This window comes from Anser anser (genome assembly GCF_964211835.1).
Source record: "Anser anser genome assembly, chromosome: 1".
Taxonomy (NCBI): domain Eukaryota; kingdom Metazoa; phylum Chordata; class Aves; order Anseriformes; family Anatidae; genus Anser; species Anser anser.
In genome coordinates this window covers 59,616,353-59,632,693 of record NC_139720.1, presented here as the reverse complement: position 1 = coordinate 59,632,693, position 16,341 = coordinate 59,616,353, and the positions used below count along the sequence as shown (strand labels likewise).

Sequence of the window (16,341 nt, the reverse complement as noted above, 5' to 3'; positions counted from 1 at the left end):
CAATAGAGGAGATTCCCCATTGGGGAGGTACGTTCTTTCGACCAAGAAAATTCCCTACATTTGTTGATTCTAATCCAGCTGGTCTGACTTGGATTTGTAACCACCAGATGTATTGCAAGCAACTATGGATATTCTAAAGAACATCAGATAAAGGATTTTTTAAACCAATAAGTAGCATTCTTGCAGATGGATGCTGAAGACAATCAGTCACCAAATGAATAAAATTGCCTCCCCCCCTTCCAACATATTTAAGATGTCTGCATCAAGCTGCCTTTAGTTTGTATACATATCAGATTATAGAAGATCTGCCTCTTTATAATTTTTTTTTAAAAGGATGGCAGCCTTAGTTCAATAGAGTTAGTGAGACAATCCTTTAAGCTGTGTCAAAATGCCAGTTATCCTCAGATGCCACCCAGATTTGAATAATTTAGAAAGAGACAAAAACACAGAAAGGAGGAATCATCCTTTGACTACTTTTGCTTTTGACACGGCTGCCTCCCTCTCCTTTTTACCAAAGCATCTTCGTCTCTCTATCAGCCATGACAAGTGCCAATCAAACCTTCTGTTTCTAAGGTTCTAGGGGAAAATGAAACATGAAACATTTTCTAACAATCACTGACCAAAGGTCCACTATCAGTGTGTGGTCTGGGGAAAGCCAGCCTTTTCCTTTTTCACTTCTAATCTCTGACCCACTGTTTACCTCTTCTTTTTTATATACTTTAATCTCTCTGTTGCTCCAAAAGATCCTAAACAAATTGTAGGTCAGCATGGATTAGGCTGCTTTGTTACCAATGATTAGTACATTTACTTTTGCTTTAACATCTTCAGCAACAGCTGAATGTCAAAAAGATCCAGCAAGAGTTTGTTTAATCACAACGAAAACTATATCCACATAGTCTTACAATTGCATTGTCAGTCTCAGCATAAAGAACTGGAACACAGTAGCAGACAGTGACCATGGACCTGCAATGTTAACATGTATTTTCAGAGCTTCTATTCCTGCAATTCAATGTTAGTATAATCAGATTCACAGTAACCTTCATTAGATCAGGACAAAAATTAAGCTTCACATATTTGCCTAAGAGTCTGAATTCTGCTCCCATTTGCTCAGCAGTTCCAGTATATTCAGAAATGGTGTATGCAGCTTGACAGTTGTGGAAATATTTTCAGTATAAAAATTATATTAAGTTGCTCAGCAGAGATGTAAATGCATGGTTGAGAATTAAAGAGGAAAATTGTTGGACACTTTGGACTAGTTAAAGGAATGAGTAAGGAACAAATAGATCTCTTTAAAGTATGTTAGATGTTTCTAGACCCAGGGAAGCTTTCTTAAATCAACATTGCATCTGCCCTGTTTGTGCTCATGAGAGAGTATATTGGCATGATTTACATGTAAGAGGCTCTCAGAAAGTGAAGAAGGACAGGAGAGGTAAGCTATTTTGTTTCAAGTCTCTTGACTCTTAAAGTTGCACCAACTTACATTGCCTTACACATCAGCAAGGCCAGGGCAAGAAAGTTTGGATATGAGCCCTTCAGTGACTAAGATCATCTATTTATCCTGTTGTCTCATCTTATCTTTCTGTATCAAGTTCAAGGTTTGTGTCATCAATTTCAAAGTGACTTTACCACTCTTGACTGTTTTTTCTCTCTGCTGTCATTGCTTCCTGTCTTCCAAGCACCACCAGTACCTGGCCTCTATTTATCCATCTCTGAACACGACTGACATTGTTTTCCCACATTTACTTGATGTCGGAAGTGACGCCCAACCTGAATTATCAAATCACTACCCTCTTCTGCATCAGACAAATCCTGCCCACTATCACTATGTATAAACACTTCTCATTCATATTTCTATGGGAAATTGCCCACGCAAAAAATGCTAGGACAAGAAGCTGTTGAAAGTAATTGACATGCCTGACAGCTTAGTAAAGTTTCCAGATGTTCTTTATACTAGGTCTTTACTTTTTTTTCAGGATTTTCGACAATAGTAATAACATGGTTATATGAGCATTCACATCAGTAGGCATTCATGTGTTTTACTTTCTTTGACAGAAAAATAAAACTTCTACCCAGTAACTTTTAGACATTTTTGATAGATTTGGAAATTGTGAAGATATGCACAGACACATACATCCACATACAGTATTTCATAAGTTTCATCCAATTTTTCCCATTGTAGTGTTTATGAAATACTGTCTTATCTGTATAAACACATCACTATAGTTAAAGCCAGAGAAAGAGCGTACACAAATTCATGTAATATTGGAGAAAGAAACAATCATTGAATTATAAAGCAGCCAAGAGCTTTTAGGTCCCAAAATCAAGCAATCAGACCTTCAAAAGCAAGTGCTATTTGAGACCAGCAAGCCCTGAGATGTGTAATGAAGACAAAGTGAGAGATCAGAGGGAAAAACAAAAACAAAAACAAAAAAAAAAAAACACATGCATGAGCTGAGATCAGATAAGAAAAGGGACTAGAAAGATAAACCAGTTTATCGAGGGAATCATAGCAGTTACTATTATATATACAGGCTGGTGCACTTTAATGAGAATGTAAACACAATATATAAAAGTTAAGAAGGCTTTAAGGAAACAATCCTCAGCTTACCTGTACCATCCCGAGTCTTAGACAATTGCCCAGTAAAACCAGGGTCTCAGTTCTTCAGCTTGGATTAAATTTCATGCAAACCTGTCAGAAAGTGTTACTATAAATGAGACTAAAGAAGGGCCAAGAGATTTTTATCAGATTCTGAATATTAACAAGATTAGCAGTATAAGTCACCAACCCCTTATTTTACCATAATTGTCTTGATTTTCCTTTTTAATCCAAGAATATATATCTGAAGAAATACACGAAAATAAATGTTAGAAGAGAAAATAAATGTTAGAGATCAATGGAATCTTTAAATAAATAAAAAATATAACACTTAAAAGACCTCTTAAGAGGCTTATTGTTGTTGTTGTTGATGATCTGTGAAAGAGAAAAGAAACTGCAACAACAAAAAATCATCTGGTTGCTTTCTCTTCCAATTTTTTGCATGTTAGAGAGAGTTACTCTAACAAAGGTGATGACCACAGTGCAAATTTGCCTCATGTCCCAGCAAATCTCCTGCACTCTGCTCAGTGCCTGCCCAAGAACAAGGACCAACTGCGTGTTGCCCGCATGGCTCCATGAGTGCTTCTGTCTCTAGCAGGTGCAAAGGCCAACGGAGATGTGCAACGGGGATGTGCAAGCCACTTCAACGCAATCTGCCTGAGTTTGCAGTGGGGGATGTTTCCTCCAGCGTGGTGGAAAGCTGATTTCAGAAGAAGCTCCTGCTGATTTCCATCACTTAGGATAATTTTTTGTGACTTCACTGTTGCTTCATCCATAATGACAGGGGCTGAGCTGCTCAGAAAGGTTAGGCTTAGCCTCTCCATCCTGCAGAACCGTAAAATCCAAACTATGGGACACAACAACCTGGCTGTGGGGAGGTGCTGGATAGCTGGGCCCCAAGCTAACAACAAAATTCAGGTTCAAACCTAAGCCAAGCATGCGACAATGACACCCTCTAAACCAAAACACAAGACCTGCAGGTAATATCACTTGCTTCCATTGCTTCCTTGCTTCCATTGGGTTTCTTTCCTTTATTTTCATCTGCTTTCACTGTATGTTTTGTGGTGCTGCTGCCAAAGCCAACAAAAATATTACAGTTGAGGATCTTGGCTCCCACACAGAATCCTTTTGCCTTTAAAGAAACTGATAGTGAGAGAAAGTGTCTTTACCTCTTCAAAATACAATCCATTGAGGAAAGATACGCAGGCTTACTTGGTGACTCCGAATAATCTATATTATTATTATTATTATTATTAATAATAATAATAATTAATAATAATAATAATAATATATGCATTAACAGCAGCAAACGCCATCATCTGCAAAATAAGCTGTATAATCGAGCCACTTTGATCAGGTAAAAATGCAAGGAAGTGACAAATGCTTTTTTTTTGAATTTTAGAACTCTTAAGGAGTCTCAGGGGAACAAAATGAAAATCTGCATCTTGGTCTGCTGCTGGGGCACCATAGAAAAGCTGATGTTCAGGTCACAGTTGACTGCTTGATTTTCATTCAGATAAAACTTGCCAAAGAATCAGGCAGGTGTAAAGATTTATCTGTAAAGACTGAGATAACACAAGCAGCATGTTTGCTGGAAGTAATATGCCTCACCACTGTACACATACACCTCCCTGCTCCACAGCAAAGCAAAGGAGCATAGGCTGACTTAAATCACCCTGAGTGGGACTTCAAGCCTATTCATTCTACCTTCCAAATTTTGATGTGCTAAGACTATGCACATGTTCAGCTTCTGCAACTGGTCTGAAGAGTGCCATTTCCTCTGCACATGCTTTCTGACCATGTCCTGTGGAAGAAGTAGGGAGGATCTAAAAAATTCTTAAGTGAAAATATCTGTGAATACTGTTTTAGCTGCAAAACATTTATGGATCAGGATTTCCTTGGTCACTGCTTACTGTAATTAACTTCTTGAGAATATTTTTTGCTAACTGCAGCTCATAAATAACTGTGGTTGGATTGGCCCAATTACAGAACATGAGCAGACTTTTCATAAATAAAATACCCTTGATGTCTTCACACTAATTGTTCTGTAACTCTAGCCTCGCTTGTCCAGGAGTAGCTGTGCTAATACACTGTAAATCAATTTAGCAGTTCCATTCACACATTGACAGACTCTGTGACAAACAGGATCACATTTCCTATCTAGACAGTCCCTACTAAGCAGTCAGTTGGAACAGAGTAATTTGAACAGGTTCACATTAAAAAATACATGATATTACCCTGAGGAAGATGTCATGCTCTTATATCTGTCCCCATCCCTACAACAACTTATTCTTCTGTTAAATAGCTAAATGTTCTTTCTGTGGTCATACTCATTACAAAACTTCAGCAAAACAAAATGAAAACACTAAGCAATTAATTAAAAAATGGCTCTGTCATTCCTTGAAGAGCACAGTTTAACAGCTAGCTTGGTGCAGCTCTGAGGTCTGCAGTCCCCAGCTGAAAGCCTACATGTACTGTCATCAGAGCAGCTCCAGATGTGTGTGGCGCATGTCCAGTATGCAGGACAGGCATAGGGTAGTGACAGGGATAAGGAGAACCTGTTCTTATCCATGTGCTTCCAGATTCTGACTTTTTTTTCTTCTTTAGCATCAGTGTCCTTTATCCACCATTCAGTCTCCTGATTTTGTCCAAGGAAAGAGCAGCTGGTTAGCACTGTGGCAGCATAGACTGCTATCCGGTTTGGGAAAACAGCAATACTTTGGGCAAAATTTGTCTTAGACATGCAGAGGCATTCTGCCTTCTATAATGCCAGACACCAATAAGGCAAGGTGTTCATTTAGCAAGAAGAGCAGCACTTTATTAGAACAAACCACACCAACCTGCTGCTTGCATTAGGCAAGAATATTAGGTTGGGTTTCAGAGTGCTGTATTAGCGATACCATCAATTTCTCTGTTTAATAACCTTATGCAGTTCATTTTCATTAGCTGTTATAGTTTAGTTATTTGAGCCTCCCCCTCCTTGCAAGATGAGAAGTTGAACATCCCCAGAAAGCTGATCTACTCAACACGAAGATAAGATTTTTGCTGAAAGGAAAATATGTTTTTTCATGGAGGGCTTTAAGATAGCTACCTTATCACCTTGAGAAGTGCTGGATGTAACAATCCTGGTTAAGTACCTCCCTCCTGCTCTCTTAGGGAAAGAAAAGTAGGCAGCATGTATCACTTTGAAGAGTTTGTCTGCGTCTGCTTCCTACTTATCTGGTAACCAACAGAGCAAGCAGCAGTCTTCAACCAAAGAAGCTTCAGATAATTTTATTCCCAATTGCTTTTTGCAATACATTTCAGGGGTAGATAAAGCTTTCCTGAGGGTACTTGGTGATTTTATTCCAGCAAACAAAGGAGCAATGAAAAGTAATTTACCTTCTGAAGTATACTGCATCTTGCAAATATCTCCTGGTAATGAAGAGATACTTAAGGCTATGTTAGATCCAGTCCCACCCTACTGTAAAGAATAAGATCTTTGACAGTAATTTCAGTATGGTAAAGTCAGACACATAGTGCACATTAGTAATGCATCCTTCTTAGTGCAGACGCCCTGCACTGCATATAAGGACACACAGACTTAAGATTCAATGACACAAGGTGCTGAGTGCTCTGGCCATGAACTAGTTTGTGAGCAGCTACACTGAGAATGATCTATAAACCCACAGTCTCTTCATTCTGAAATGTTTTGTTGGCAGTGAGAGGAAAGCCAGGGTGCAAGCCCACTTTAGGTCTTTTGGGACTCCAGGAACACCCAAACCAGAGGGTGGTCATCAAACAGAAAAGCCATCTTCAAAGGCAGGAAGCAAGAAGAACTTCAAAACTGAGGGTGCATATGCCCATGCAGTGCCAGTGAGAACCAGAAGAGACTGTATGACTTGGGGGATCAACCTTTACTAACGGTCATGCATGAGCAGGAGAGCAATGACAACGAGCTATGATCTTTCCCTTTCTCACCTTCCCACAAATGTTAAGCAAAATAATGGTTTATACTAAGTAATTCAGTGAGAATACAAGTACTAACCCTACTATGGTTTTACCATAAACCTTCACTAGAGGAGCTCTGAATTCAGAAACCAAGCTGGCTGTAACTACATTTTGTTAATGTGAGTATAAAACTAATTTTTACTAAGTCTCTTTTTACAGCCAAGAGTTCTTGTTCTTCTCTCTTTACAGCTTATAAAACACCTCAGTAATAGAGAAGAAAGTGTGAAAATGTGTTCTTAAGTACTTACCAAAAAACTGTCCTTATTCCCAGAGAAAAAGCTCAACCAGAGGCCCAGTTCACAGACACATTGCCCCACAAACAGTCTTTTGCTGTGGCATCAAATAAATGCCAAAGTAATATTATCTGTAGTTTTCTGCATCATGAAACACATGAGGTCTCCAAGAACAGAAGAGGACCTCGCTACACTGGGAGATACGTACCTATGGAGAGCCACCAGGAGCTTGCACTGATTGTTTCAGTCTATATTTGTGCTCAGGTAAAATGTGCACATAACACTGGGAACTCAGGAGCTTCTCTTTCCTACCTATGCCTTTTGCTTAATTTATTTGCTTTTAATGTTGATAGCTTTTCTTGATTTTAATGTGGAAATTTTCAGTTGTCTTAGCTGTAGTCCTAAAAGAAAAATAGTTGTCTCAGCCATAGTTACAGGATGACAGAAGTGTTAATAAAAAATCTTTAAAATAGCTTGCAACTAATATACTAACTGGAATAAAGCATTTGTCAGCTAAATTGCTTAGCATTAAGGGGAACATGAGTTAGCTGGAGAGGTTTATTTTGACCACCGGAGGGCTCCTACATTTTTTCATTTATTAAATAAAAGTACTAAACAGTGGCTGACCTCATTAAGAGTTACTGAAAGAATAATTTGCAGCTAGAAATATTTTTGATGAATTTCACCTTTATCTCTAAGTGAATCATTGTGGACAGACTGTGAAAGTACTGAACCTATAAATCATTCAAAGCTAGTTACAAGTACTTTCATCAAATATTTTCAGATTTGCAAATGGTTCAAGTGTTGACATTCCAGTTGAATATCTGGCTCACAATTTACATTGTCACTTAAACTATTAACGTACCAAAGACCATCTAAACTTTTAACTATGTATTCATTTGTATGAATCATTTAATTTGTATATCATTTGCCATATAGTACAAATGTACAGATAAAAGGCCACTGCAGACAAAGGAAAAACTTCTGGTTGTGTCACTTTCAGATGAGGCTAAGCCTGCATATTGCTCATCCCTTCTGCAGTTGTATCATTGAGAAACAGAGAAGCATCACTAACTTCACCTAGACAGAAAAAGCTGCTAGCATTTGCAATTTCTGTATCCCACCATACAACTGAAATGATGCTTTCAGGGATTGCTTGAGCTTTAAAAACTGATTTTCAGGTCTTTTGGGGACAGGAAGGCAGGATCCTCTCTGATCTCTGTGGAAAACAAAGTAGTAGTTATTTTCAGGGTCCAAATCAAACATGTGGATCTCACATCATTGACTTTCACCTGATATGCACATCATGGTCAGACTAAGTCACAAGCTCTCCTCAGCTTCCTTAACAATAAGGTCAATAAATAGGTCACTTGACACATTCATTGGAGCTCTGATGAGTTAGAGGATCTGGCCCTATTTACAGTTTAACCCAGTTTCTTCCAGTTCCAGATCTCCAGTGCCTTCTAGGCCAGCAGGGCCTGGCTGCCAGTCCCTGAAACAGATTTTATTCAGTCTACACTTAGACCTCTGTGTGGAAGATACCATATCCCTAGATCCCACTATTTTCCTTATGCAGCATATATACAATGTCAGTCCCTTGGGGTTCTGCCCAGATATGTATATTCCTTCCATATCCTCTTGGTTCATGCCGTTTGTGTTACCAGCAGAGAAGTTTTGCTGAGATCTCAAGAGGGAACTGTCATTTTTCATCATTCCCTTGCAAATGTAACTTCCTTTATAAGACCACTTTGGCTTTGCTCAGTACTTGGAAGTTCTACTCATGAAACAGACATCAGGTAGGCATTATCAAATTGAACACTGTATGGTTAGCATAATTTACACGATGGAGCCAAATTAAACATGTCAGGTTGACAAAAATCTCTTACTAGAAGTTAACAAACTCCTTTATGAACTCCTGATGACAGACAAAATGTTTCACACCCTTTAAAGTGAGAGGTTGCTGGGAGCCTGAGGAACTAAACCCCTCAAGTTCTCTGGCTTCCAATAAAAGAGCAGAGCAGTAAATATTTATCTACATTATAGGTCCTACTCATAAAGTAACTGAAATGACAAAATACCTTCTCCAGGAAAACAGAAGCAGGATAGGAAAAAATAATTCTCATACTTTGTTTATTTATTTATTTAGATCTACTGTGGGTCTTTAACATTTTTAAACATTCTGAAGAAATACAGCATAAGGCCTTCAATCCTCCTTAGGCTTTAATGCTGGGGCTGGAGGGAGTTTCTAAAAGCAATGCACAATGTATTAGTGCATTTTCCACATTCTTCATTTCCACTCAAAATCCATAATATGTATCAAAACTTTCACATTGATATGGAATTACTCAAAGAAGGACACTTACCTTAAGCCCACTTTCCACTTATTTGCATGCTCGCCTGTCTTTCCACCAACACAAAACACCTTATCTGCTTGAAGCTGAGCCTCACTGCCCTCCAGTGTGATGAAATCTCAACACCTGCAGGAAAAAAACAGATCAGCAATAGTCAAGTCCTTGGTAAGTTTTGAGGAGCCTGTGTCTCTTTTCCTTTTTGAAGTATAGGAAGTTCTTCTCACTGTATGTTTTAGTCAGGTTCAGATCTAAGTGCAAAGACTGGTTACAGTAGGAAATTCTTGAGGTGGAAACAATCAACCACACTCTGGGTTTGCCTTTTCTCCTCTGGAAACTTACCTCCAGGTTGCTTCCCCTCCTCTGGTTCTTGCGTCACTTCCCCAGGACTATTGTAATCTCATCTATGGAGTATGATGGCCTTTGAAGCACAGTTTGGACAGAACTGGCTTAAATCAGGGTCAGTTTTCCTCATAGAAAACTTAGTGTAGAAAGATGCATTTTCTGATTTCAATAAATAAATAAATAAATAAATATGCGTTCCAATAGAAAGATCCTGCCTGGCTCATCTTCTGGGGTCTTCTTTTTCTCCTCAGATAAAAACAGTAACCCCCACCCCAAAAAGATAAAAACAAAGGTCATCTGAGAGGAGAGGACGAGCAAACCATCCCACAAAAAAACTCTGCACTTGAACTGCCTCCATATTGCCAGATTGCCTCCAGACAGTGCTCTCCTTCACCACCCCCCTCCCAAAGGACGTCAAGATCCATTTTCTTCCATGCCAAACTGAATCCAGTTTGGGGTGAGGTGTGGCCAACCTCCCTCCTTCACTCCTGTAAGACACCTCCCCTCTGCAAGGCCAGTCTTCCCTGGGTCAGGCTGCTGGATGGCCGGTGGGTCGCTTGGGAAGGCCCTGCCAATACACAGGGGCACCCCTGGCACCTCATAGAAACCTGAAGTTTCTCTTCTGGAAGAAAATCTGCAAACTGACATGGCTTCTTCCACATGGCAGATCCACAGTGCCTGTCTTTTGATGTAGACTTATGTTTATCAGCTGGATGACCCAGCAAAACCCAAACTCCAAATTCACTCCTCTAACAAAAAGGGTACTATTCTCAAGTTCAGAAGATCAGGCACGCAGCTCAGGTACATAATCAGCTTTGAGGCTTGTTCTTCAGGTTCTGATATAGATCTGGTGTGTTACTTTGGATAAATCGTGTACCCTCATGGTGATCACAAAACTGTAGTTCCCTGCTGTTTGTCATTGCCATGTAGACTGTGAAAGCTTGATAACAGGGACCACTCCTCACCATTTCTTTCTGGATAATATGGCAAGGCCTCACCAGTGATCAGGAGTGAGTATAATAGAAGTATACAGAGAAAAAACATTTCCCAGTTTTAGTCAAAATTTGGCACAGAAACAATTTCTTTTCCAAGTGCTACTTGCTGGGCTCTGTTTCAGCCTCTCATATCCAGTACACTGCACAGACTGTATCTGCTTATATACCTCGCAGTGACACAGCTCCTGTGTAACTTCACTGTAAAGCTGGAGTGACCCAAGGGCTGTAAGAATTCTTTTAGCACCAACAAGTTCTTCCCAAAGACTCTCACACTGACGATACTCATGCGCATGAGCTGACACAACACAACACAAACATCTGCAGTGACAGCAGGCAGAGGACTCTGTCTCTTAGGCTCAAAAAGTGCACACAGCTATGGCTCATGTGTCAAGATAATTGCTGGAAGAACTGAGCCTATAACTCTTCCACGGCCAATTCTGATCCCATCTCATCCCATCTTCTCAGTGTTAGCCATCCTGTTGTACGTAAAACATGCTCTTATTTCACCCATCTTTTTAATTATGGTAGTAGGGGTTTAGCCCTGAATTATATGCAGTTAAGAAAGCTTCCCACCGTCATGAAAAAGAACCCCTGCATGTTTTGTATCTTTAATACAGCTAATTTACAGGGTCCTTTAAGAGCAGCTGCAAGCTTTATGTGTCAAACTACCACAAAACAAAAGAGAGTGTGGCAGTACGTTGTGGGTTTTGCTGACATGGCACACTGTTTCAATTGAAAACAAGAACTAGAAAGAGCAGTTTGAGAAACCTGACACTAGCTGTTACCTTTTGAAATCACATCTTAAAAAATAAAGACAAGCATACATTTAATTTTTATTTTTTTAATGCAAGTGTGTTAGATGGTGTTGGAGACACAGGTGATGGCCAAGTCCTTCTGAAGAAACATTTGTTACAAAGGAGAAGAGAGGGAGATGGAGAAGGTGCCATTTTTCTATCCCTATAGTAAACACCTAATGCAGCGTAAACAGAGCAGGTCATGCGGTAAAACATGAAGAAGCTCTTTTTTAATCATATGAATAGAAATTTAATATCTTTGCATTTGCTAAGTAAGGCAACTTGCCCAAGCAACCAGATACACAAAGCCATATGCATTTGTTCTGCTTTTGTTGCTACTGAACGAAGCTTCTAAGTCACAAGCATTAAGGCTGGTATTTACTGAGCAGTTGCACATGAGGGCTCATTAGGAAAATTGGGATATCCAAACATGTAAGGAAACCTGAGAAATCAAAGAAAAGAGCCACGTATACAGCATGACAAAAAAATAAAAAAAATAAAAAAAATCATGAGCATTCCCAGTCATTTTGCTCTTATAAATTGTGAGGTCCAACAGCTAGGACCAATTCCCCAGGTCACCCCCCGCTGCTTGGTGATGCCCACCACATGTTGCAGCTGAACAGCAGCAGCACAGACCTATGTCATGCTGTGGGGACCAAAGGACTGCCTTCTGTGGGGGTGATATACTGGAGAAAGCCTTTGCTACCCCACTTGTCCATCGTGACTGAGCTCCACCAGTGCTACAGCAAGAACAGGAGGACAGGAGAAAAATAAATTATCACCACCCAGGACACCTACAGACTCCGGTAGCGCTGTTTAAGCATTGTATCAGTACTGCCTGTCAGCTTCCAGGAGTTCACGGATATGTGGCCCTGGTTCTTTTTAAAGGGTGATTTCATAAGGTAAGAGCAGTACCACTGTGATTAGTATGCTTTAGTCTCTCTTTTCTGTACTCCTGACAGGAAGGGTGGCTGCTGTCAAAAATCAAGGTCACATGAATACAGCAAAATTCACCTTTCCAGCCTGGGATAATGAAAACCAATTGACTCTTCCAAATACAGTAGCAATAAAAAGGCTCATATTCAATAGACCAACAAAGCTCTGCAACAGCAAGACAACCCTCCACCAGCCTTTCAGCACAGCTGTTAACATCACTGAAAACACTACAATATGGGAAAGTCTTCCAAGAAGCCTGCCAAGTATACCATCACCCTCTCCTAACCCTGGGGATAAATGCAGAACCAGACCTTCACATTTCCAGGAGGTATCAAATAATGCTCAGCAGCCCAGGACAAATTAGAAACCTTTTGTGCCATAGTTGTAGAATTAGTTTTGCAGAGAACTAGCAATTCTTCCCTTTGCATGAGCAGAAAACAAAACAGGACCTCAGCTGAAGACTGGGTTATGAATAAATGCAAATTCCTAATCAAAATATCAGTATAAAAATTATTTCAGGAGACAGACACCAGAATTAGCCTCTGGATCAAACAGCTCTTGTAGATGATATTTCAGTAGGCACATGTAAAGTTCTGAGCTAAAGTCTTTCACAACATGAGCTTTAAATAAATATCTTGCCTTAAAATATTTTGTTGTCACAATGGTAGTCCCTCTTTGTAGCCATGTTCAAAAATTTTATGCACAACAAGAGCTCTGATGAGAAAGAGGGAGAGGGGCCATTCCCCAAGCTTTGGGCATTTGCCTGGGATGGGGATTTCCAAGTTCAAGCTCCTGCTTTGAGATGGGCACCTAAAAGAAGTATTTTGTCTTGTAATGATTTGAGCAGCTCTACGTGGTATCTCTTCCACATGCAAGGTCATTTCTAAGCTCCTCCATACAGCTATGACCTCTTTGTCCATCAGGTTCCATTTGTCTCTCCTCTTTGGGCAAATTTATGGCAAAGAGATAATTCCCTGAGGTCAGATTTTTATCTCATTTCCTTCTTAGCATTTCTAGTAAGATGTTTTGAAAGCTCAGGAACTTCTATATATGCACCACTTGTCTACATATGATCTTTTTCTGTCACTTTTCACTTAATCGCTCCATTCCTGATGAATGTTTCTACCTTTTTTTTTCTTTTTTTTTTTTTTTTTTCTCGTTGACAGCTCTCAAGCAAGAATTACCCTTTGTTCTATTTTTTTATACAGCTCCTAACATGGTGGGTTGTTGATATGGATTCTTATAATAATCATGGATTGTACAGTATTCCTCAGAGGACCATGGCTTTATTGATCACCATGTCATCATATGCAGCTGAACTGTTCTAATATTTCAAATAGTTTGGAACAAATATAAGAAGCTGACCAATGCTTGTACGTGTCTTTGTTAACTACACATACTGATAATGCATAAGGAAGGGCTAAGATTAGCCATATTACAGATGGGGAATGGGGCTTGAAGAAACTTAAAGCCAGTCCCAGGGGAGCTATGGCTCTGCAAAAAAATGGTTTCCAGATCACAGGCTAATGCCTTAACTGGCGGACCCACCTCCCATTCCAGCAGGCACATGACATCCTGCTTCCTAGCAGTTATGTACTTTGCTTCCAGTGAGGCTTGTAAAATGCAAATTCCTAATAAAACATACGACCTTTCCTTTCATGTTTGTGAATAAGATTTTATATATCCTTTTTATGAACAATTCCAACCATTCTCTTCACACCCTGAGTCATAGGTACAGCCATTCTTTGATTTCTTCTGTATTACTGGGTTAAGGCTACAACCTATTCTTCACATATACACGCAAAATAGGTGGGTGTGAACACATATAAATATACACACACATGTATGTAACCGATGTACTTACAGTTTTGGCTCTTCCACTTTGCTTCCCTATAGGGAATTACTGAGACATAGTAGCCTTATGACTTGAAAGATGAGACTATGATATTGCTATTTCTTGCACTTCCAAGAAGAGTGCAGGTGTTTCAAAGCATTTATGAAATTGCTTGATTGACTCTTATATAGAAATCTATTGACAATAAGTTGAACCTTTGCAGCTTGGCTGTAAAAGATTTGATTATAGTAACAATACTAACCGTCATGAATGTCATAAATCTTAAGAGAAAGGACACATATGTCACATATAATGCATGAAAAAGTTGTCCTTTTATCATGGATAACTTACCATTGTGTAGATACTCTGCTGATCAGCTATTGCATTATTTGAATAAGTATCTGATGTCTTGTTTTCTTTCAAGGAGGCAGGTGCAGGATGAAGCAGGAAGCCTGCCAAGAAAGATGATAAATTGCCACTCGGTGCTGGGGACCAGTGCTTAACATTAATGCAACGCTGCCAGGAATTAAAGCAGTAGAGTAATAAGAAACTAGGAAGAAAATAACTTCTCATCTGCCATTAGCAGATTGGCTCAATTTTCTTTACCCATTATAATTCTTAGTACATCTAAAACAAAACATTGTCATTGTGTCATTACAAGCAAAGTAAAACAGGTTTGGAAAACATCCTATGACTTACAAGCCATGAAACTATGCAATAATCATACCAGTTGCTTTTCTGAAAGGAGAGTAATCTTGAAGTTAACAAGTTCAAATAAAATTACACACAAAAATAATTGCAAAGAAGTATGGTCTTCAGCTTTCGAAATCCTTACCCACTTTGGCAAGTGCTACTCCCTGAGTGAACTGGCTCATTCAGTAACAGTGTAGTTGGAAGTGACAGAGAGCCCAGAATGTCCCCAGATTCCTTGTTTACTCTTTTAGCTCCTTCTGCACTAATTTGATCTGATGTAAGCTAACTTGGAAAAGAATTTCATGTGACTTACATTAGCTTATGTGAGAAATATAGATAAATCTTGTAGCAAATTTATGACTGGGTGCCTACGTGTGAGTTAAATACAGCACAAAATACAGCTTGAGCAGGAAGCTGGTCATTCATGTTGACCAAAAATCAGAGGAATACTTCATAAAAGCTGAGTTCTTAATAGTTTGACATTAGAAATGTGTTCATGCAGCCATCGTATCAATAGATGTCAAGGGCCAGGTTACACACACGTACTTCCCATTTTCCTATGCCAGCAAATTAAAGCAAACCAAATATATATCTTATTTCTCCTTTGTACATACAATAGAGTATGTGGGGAAAACATAAGTTTCCAAACTTTTCAGACTTTAAAATCTTTGACTTCTGAGGCAGCCAAAGCCATGCCATATCCAAAAAGTCAGGCAGTGATGCTCTGCTGGCATTGTGCTTCCCAGGAGCAAAACTCTGCCAGGAACAGGAATGCTCTTTGCAGGCTGAAGCAGCCCATCTGTTTTAGTTTGTTCTTTCTTAGGTGGCCAGGTCATAGGTATTCTAAAAGATCAACCTGCCCAAGATACCATTTCTGAGCTGAAGGGTTTATGCTCTTTACCTCATTTTGGAGAGCCTTTCTGCATAGCCTTTGGAGAAAAAACTGGAAAACTTGGCCTTGGAATGAGTCTATACATATTACTATTCTACACATATTACTAGAGACCTACCTCTGGTAGTTAAACAGGCTTCAATATGCTGTAAGTACACTATGAAACATTCTTCCCTGTCATTCAAGGGAAAAACTACTCTTGCTCTTATATAGCCAGTTCAGTAAGAATCTCTGTTCAAACCACCTGTTCTAAAATATTCAGGGCTTTACCAACCATGGAAAATATAGATCTGTTATTGCCTTCCTCTCCTCCATATAACTAAAATATCAATAGAGATATCACTATGAGGCATCCAACCATGATCATAACCAGATCAGTAGGTACCAAGGAAACCCACATCAGCCTTTTACTGAACTGTTGACACACACAAAAATCAGCTAGGTCTGTTTTCAACATTCATCCATCAGTAAAACTAAAACTAAATTGAAAAACTGATCATCAATGTCATTCCTCTTTTTGCACCAGAATAACTTACAGTAATCTTTATATTTTGAAACTGGGCCATAAGTCAAACAATTTATCTTCTGAAATCTTCATCTCAATAGAGGAAAGATACCTTAAAGCTGTCAAGATGAAAACCATTGAAGAAACATTTTTAAAGCTTGTACAGGATCTATATTCTCA

General features: G+C 39.2%; 1 protein-coding gene across 11 annotated transcripts in view; it reads right to left on the bottom strand.

The window, feature by feature from the left end:
• Window positions 1-16,341, bottom strand: part of LOC310886996 (uncharacterized protein) — a 164,231-nt gene that overhangs the window by 92,275 nt on the left and 55,615 nt on the right. For all 11 annotated transcript variants that reach the window (XR_014575569.1, XR_014575570.1, XR_014575571.1 and 8 more), the window contains 2 exons: window positions 14,423-14,523; window positions 2,609-9,296 (listed from right to left, as the gene is read on the bottom strand). The gene's annotated coding sequence lies outside the window, so the exon portion shown is untranslated. The remainder of the gene's footprint in view (window positions 1-2,608; window positions 9,297-14,422; window positions 14,524-16,341) is intronic.